Consider the following 5,761-nt stretch of genomic DNA (forward strand, 5'->3'; position numbering starts at 1 on the left):
CAGATGACAGTAATTCAGAGTCACTGGTGACAATACCATGAGAGTCAGGTGGGAGCTCAGAGAGATCATCCAACCCAACACTTGCAATATAACATAGCTCAGGGCGGTGGAAGGAGTTGTCAAAACCACATAGCAGGTGAATGTCAGAGCCAAGACCAGGTTGAGTCCAAGTTTTCTAATGCTCAGTCTTTGATCCTGATGTTGCCATGGCAGGGAGTAAAGAACCGTGTTCACTTGGCCAAATACTTTGAGAAGAGACACGATTTGACAAAGAAGAATGAAGCTGTAGGAATCTAGGAATCAATATTCACAGTTATAATTTATGGAAAGTCATTGAACCATGTTATGTCAAGTTACCTGGGTCATAGAGCTGTAGTTCTGGTCTGTCCTTTTATATCCCAATGACCTTTTGCTGGTTAAAGCTTCTTAATCTTATTTATTTATTTTCTTTGGATGGGATTGAGTTCTGAAGATGTGATAAAAGCTGTAGACCCTTTCCCCAGGTATTTGTACATACATGCATAATTTTATAAACATTTTCAAGGGTTTCATGAGCTTCTTGAATCTCATTCATGGCACAAGTACACATTCAGATACCTTTAAAGAGATGCTCTGGGGCTTCCCTGGTGGCACAGTGGTTGAGAATCTGCCTGCCCATGCAGGAGACATGGGTTCGAGCCCTGGTCCGGGAAGATCCCACATGTCGTGGAGCAACTGAGCCCGTGCTCCACAACTACCGAGCCTGCGCTCTAGAGCCCGCGAGCCACAACTCTTGAAGCCCGCACACCTAGAGCCCGTGCTCCACAACAAGAGATGCCCCTGCAATGAGAAGCCTGTGCACCGCAACTGAGAGTAGCCCCTGCTCGCCGCAACTAGAGAAAGCCCGTGCGCAGCAACAAAGACCCAATGCAGCCAAAATAAATAAATAAATAAATAAATAAATAAATAAATATATTTAAAAAAAATAAAGAGATGCTCTGGCTCAGGGAAGCTGACAAGATGTGATCGTGACTCATCTCACTGTCTCCATGAGTTGCTTGATGGTGGGCAAGAAGGAAGTCTGCCAGCGGACGGCCTCTAGACTCGAACTGCACACTATCCTATTGGTTCTATTTTCTGGAGCATCCCGACTGATACAGATTTCCCCCAAAGGGTATTGATGTTAAAGCTGTGGCAGAAAAAGTCTATGTCGTCCGGAGCACACCTTACTCCTGGCAATGGTAGTTGCGCATACCTCTGCCAAGGGGGCGGATAAAATCTGTGCTTTTGTTCCAATCGATCAGTCTTCCAGCTGCTCCTTGAGACTCATTGTTTTAGGGAAATCTGAGCAACGTCTTCACCTTCAAAAGCACTGGGATGGCCAAACAGACTAAGATCAGATTCCTAAAATCTAGTTTGTGGGAGCAAAGCATAGAGTGATCACGCCAGTCAGTAAGATAGGGCTCTAGAACAGGATTAAATAAACTGACTGAATTACTTGTGGGTGCCCAGAGCTGCCATGCAGCTTCTTGCCTCTGTGCCTTTGCACATGCTTTTCCCTCTGCCAGAATATCCCTACTCACACTGTGTGCTAATCAGCGTTCTCCAGAGAAACAGAACCAGTAGAAACAAAATATATGTATATACTGAAATATATACATCTCTCTCTCTCTCACACACACACACATATATTTATTTTTAAAACAGTTTCTTTTTTAAAAAATTTTATCGAAGTATAGTTGATTTATAATGTTGTGTTAATTACTGCTGTGCAGCAAAGTGACTCAGTTATACATATATATATTCTTTTTCATATTCTTTTCCATGATGGTTTATCACAGGGTATTGAATATAGTTGCCTGTGCTATACCATAGGACCTTGTTGTTTATCCATCCTATATATAATAGTTTGTTTATTTATTTACTTTAAGGACTTGGCTCCTCTGGTTATGGAAGGAGATGGGCATGCCCTAAATCTGCAGGGGAAAGATGCTGCAGTTCAAGTTCAAAGGCCATCTGCTGGTAGGAATTCCCTCTTGTTCAGGGAAGGTCAATCTTTTGTTCTATTCAGGTCTTCAATTCGTTGGATGAGACCTACGGACATTTTGGAGGGCAATCTGGTTTACTCAAAGTCCACTGATTTAAATGTTAATCTCATCTGAAACATCCTCACAGAAACATCCAGAATAACGTTTGACCACACATCTGAGCACCAAGGCCCTGCCAAGTTGACACATAACCATCACACATCGTTTGCCTGGGTTCTTCTCCTAATTCCTTAAGGTCTACCCTAAACATCTTACTCCCTCTCTATTTTGCTACTGAACCCAGCATATTCTTATGTTCGAATCCGTGTTCCCCAGTATTGAAATGATTTGATCACGTGGTTGTGAACTCCGCTAGACACTGAGGCTTCTGAGGGCAGGCACTGTGGGGTCTATTGGAGGTGATATTACAAGATGACATGCTGGGCCCTACCCAATGCCTAGCACAGGGAGTTGCTCAGTGTAGTTTGTGGAATAATGTGATAAATTAATGGAAGGACTCAGAAGCTAGAAATCTCCAAATTATGACTTTTTTTTTTTTTCCTGAGTATTTGTTGCATCAGAGATGCAACAGAGCTTGGTCACCTTGTCCCAGCAATGCAGGTACACACACACCCATATTCATTTTGTCAGACCCCGGAAAGATTTGGAGAGGTCGTTAGAGATGCAATTCAATGATTAGCTCTTCCTGCCCTTCTCAGGGCAGAATGAAGCAGAGGGAAGAACAGGGTTTATAGCTTCGGGTAGATTTGCCTTTGACTCACGTGGCAGTCCCTTGCTAATCGCCTGGACTTGGGTATGATTTGTATATTCTCAAAGCCTTCTTAAATTAATCATATGAGAACAACAATAATGATACCTACAACATAGTGTTAGAAAAATCAAGTGCCTAGCATAGAGTAGTTCCTTAGTAAATGTTGATCCTCTTTGTCTCTTATTTATGTTTGAATTAATTTCTAGTACATGTGCATTAACTATTGAAACTAACTAAGAACATGTTGATGAATTCTTAAGATAGTCTTCATGTCTCTTGATGCTCTAGGCTTCCTTTTTGTCTTCTTTCAATTTTTGACTGAAAGGGAGAATGTAGATTGTATAGGGGATGGTCCCATATGAAAGAACACAGAAGAGGGCTTGTGTGTGCATCATTTTGTTTTTCATTGCAGCTGGTAATTTCTGATCTTTCCTGGGACACAGGCACTTTTGAGGATCTTCATAAAGCTAAGGACTCTTTCCCCCAGAAAAATGCATGTACATTTTACACTTTGCATATTATCTCAGGGAGTTCATGAATCTCATATATTCCAGATTAAGAACCCTGGGTCAAAATATCCTCACCTGCTATCTGTCTGTCTTCTGTCCCTTGTCTTGCATTCTCTCTTCCTCTCTCTTTTTCTATCTATATTTTCATGTACTTAACTAATGTATTTAGGATTCGGATAAGGATTATGGATGGATAAATGGGTGAATGGATTAGAAAAGTAGAGGGCAAGAAAGCACTATGGAGTTAGAATGGTTCCTTCTTTTTTCCTGGAAAGCTCACTAATATGTCACCTTGGACGTACCTTGCTGATCTGTTATAAGGCAGAATGTTATAATGGTTAAACTCTGGAGCTAGACTGCTGGGTTCAAATCCTGGCTGTGTGTGAATTTGGGCAATTAATTGCCTCTCAGTTTCCCTGTTTCTAATATGATAACACCACCATATTGAATTGTTGTTAAGAATTAAATAAGCTAAGACATATATGGATTTTAGAATAAAATACTTTAGCAAGTGCTCAGTAACAGCTACTACTATCATTAATTTTGATCATTTAAAATCGCCAATAATATAATTACTTATTCACAAAGCATGACATACTACAAATAATAAATTCAAAATTACTAAGAGGAAAACTGCAACTAGAAATCCTCTTTTGAAAAAAAGAACTTGCCTACCCCTAAGGTGACTTACTCTTAAATAGAAATTGTAGGTTAACAGGGTAGCTAGGAAGCCATCATGGATTTTTTTCTTGAGACCCAGTGAGGAGAGGGAGCCATTGTCCAGAAGATAGTTTTTTTGTTTTTTTGTTTTTCCCATACTACCAAGGCCTTGTTAGGAGAGGAACCCAAGCCTACTTCTAGACATGACTAGGAGGGTTTACGTCCTTTTGTCTTTTACTTAGGAAGGGTCTCTAGACTGGTAATTACACCTATACCAAGGCAAAAGGTGTACCATGATGTCAAATTATGAAGCTGATACTTTCCCATGAGACGTTGCTTAAAAGAAAAAAATATGAAAAAAGAAATGTAAATGTGCGGTCACCACTGTTAACACTTCACATTTTTAAGGTAAAAGACTGTCTAAAATGGAATCTATTTTCCCTAATTTATAGGACTTGTTTACATGTGGCCTTTCATTCTTCTCTTGCAATGTGTTTCTTGCTGCTTTTTATTTTTATTTATTTTATTTTATTTTAAATTTTTTTTTTTTTTTAATTTTATTTATTTATTTATTTATTTTTGGCTGTGTTGGGTCTTCGTTTCTGTGCGAGGGCTTTCTCTAGTTGTGGCAAGCGGGGGCCACTCTTCATCGCGGTGCGCGGGCCTCTCACTATCGCGGCCTCTCTTGTTGCGGAGCACGGGCTCCAGACGCGCAGGCTCAGCAATTGTGGCTCACGGGCCTAGTTGCTCCGCGGCATGTGGGATCTTCCCAGACCAGGGCTCGAACCCGTGTCCCCTGCATTGGCAGGCAGACTCTCAACCACTGCACCACCAGGGAAGCCCTATTTTTATTTTTTTTAAACTATGTGTCTCAACCCCAGAGGGTTTTTAAAAATTAATTAATATATTCTTTGGCTGCATTGGGTCTTTGTTGCTGCCCATGGGCTTTCTCTAGTTGCAGCGAGCAGGGGCTACTCTTCGTTGTGGTGCGCAGCCTTCTCATTGCAGTGGCTTCTCTTGTTGCGGAGCATGGGCTCTAGGGCACATGGGCTTCAGTAGTTGTGGCACACGGGCTCAGTAGTTGTGGCTCATGGGCTCTAGACTGCAGGCTCAGTAGTTGTGGCACACGGGCTTCGTTGCTCTGTGGCATGTGGGATCTTCCCGGATCGGGGCTCGAACCCATGTCCCCTGCATTGGCAGACAGATTCTTTAACCACTGCGCCACCAGGGAAGTCTCTCTTATTGCTTTTTAAATGGAAAATATTATCTCTTGCAAAACTGCAGCAGAATTGTCCAGTTACGGCAGTGTTAGCAGGAGGGGAAGAACCACTGGTGCCAGGCCAGCTCTTGACACCCCACCTGTGCTACCGGAAGGGGAAGGTGCAGCTGAGTCTGCGTCCAGGAGATGGCACTGCCTTCAGAACATGGAAGGGAGGGGTGGTCCGGCTGGGGAGGCAGGGAGGGGTCCCTGGGAGAGAGCAGCGGGGAGGGAGATGGGGGGGAGGGAGGAGTGAGCAGTGGCCAAGGCCTTGTTCTAATGGTTCCAGAGGTACAAATTGTCAATTTCAAAGGCAATGTAATTGAATTCTAATTGTTTTGAGGTGGGAACAAAATCTAAGGACGTTCAGATAGATCTGGGGATGCCTGGAAACCCAATGGCAGGGTCTCCTAGTAGCCTACTTGCATGACCATTGATGCTCCTCCTGGGACAAACTCTTCCCAAGGGAAGAAGGAGCTTTGAGAAGCAGGACCAGTTTGGTCCCGGATCACTATATGCTAACTGTATGCATGGTCTGGAAGTGGCTCCTGAGTCA

The sequence above is a fragment of the Balaenoptera musculus genome, chromosome 10 (assembly GCF_009873245.2).
Source record: "Balaenoptera musculus isolate JJ_BM4_2016_0621 chromosome 10, mBalMus1.pri.v3, whole genome shotgun sequence".
Classification (NCBI taxonomy): Eukaryota; Metazoa; Chordata; class Mammalia; order Artiodactyla; family Balaenopteridae; genus Balaenoptera; species Balaenoptera musculus.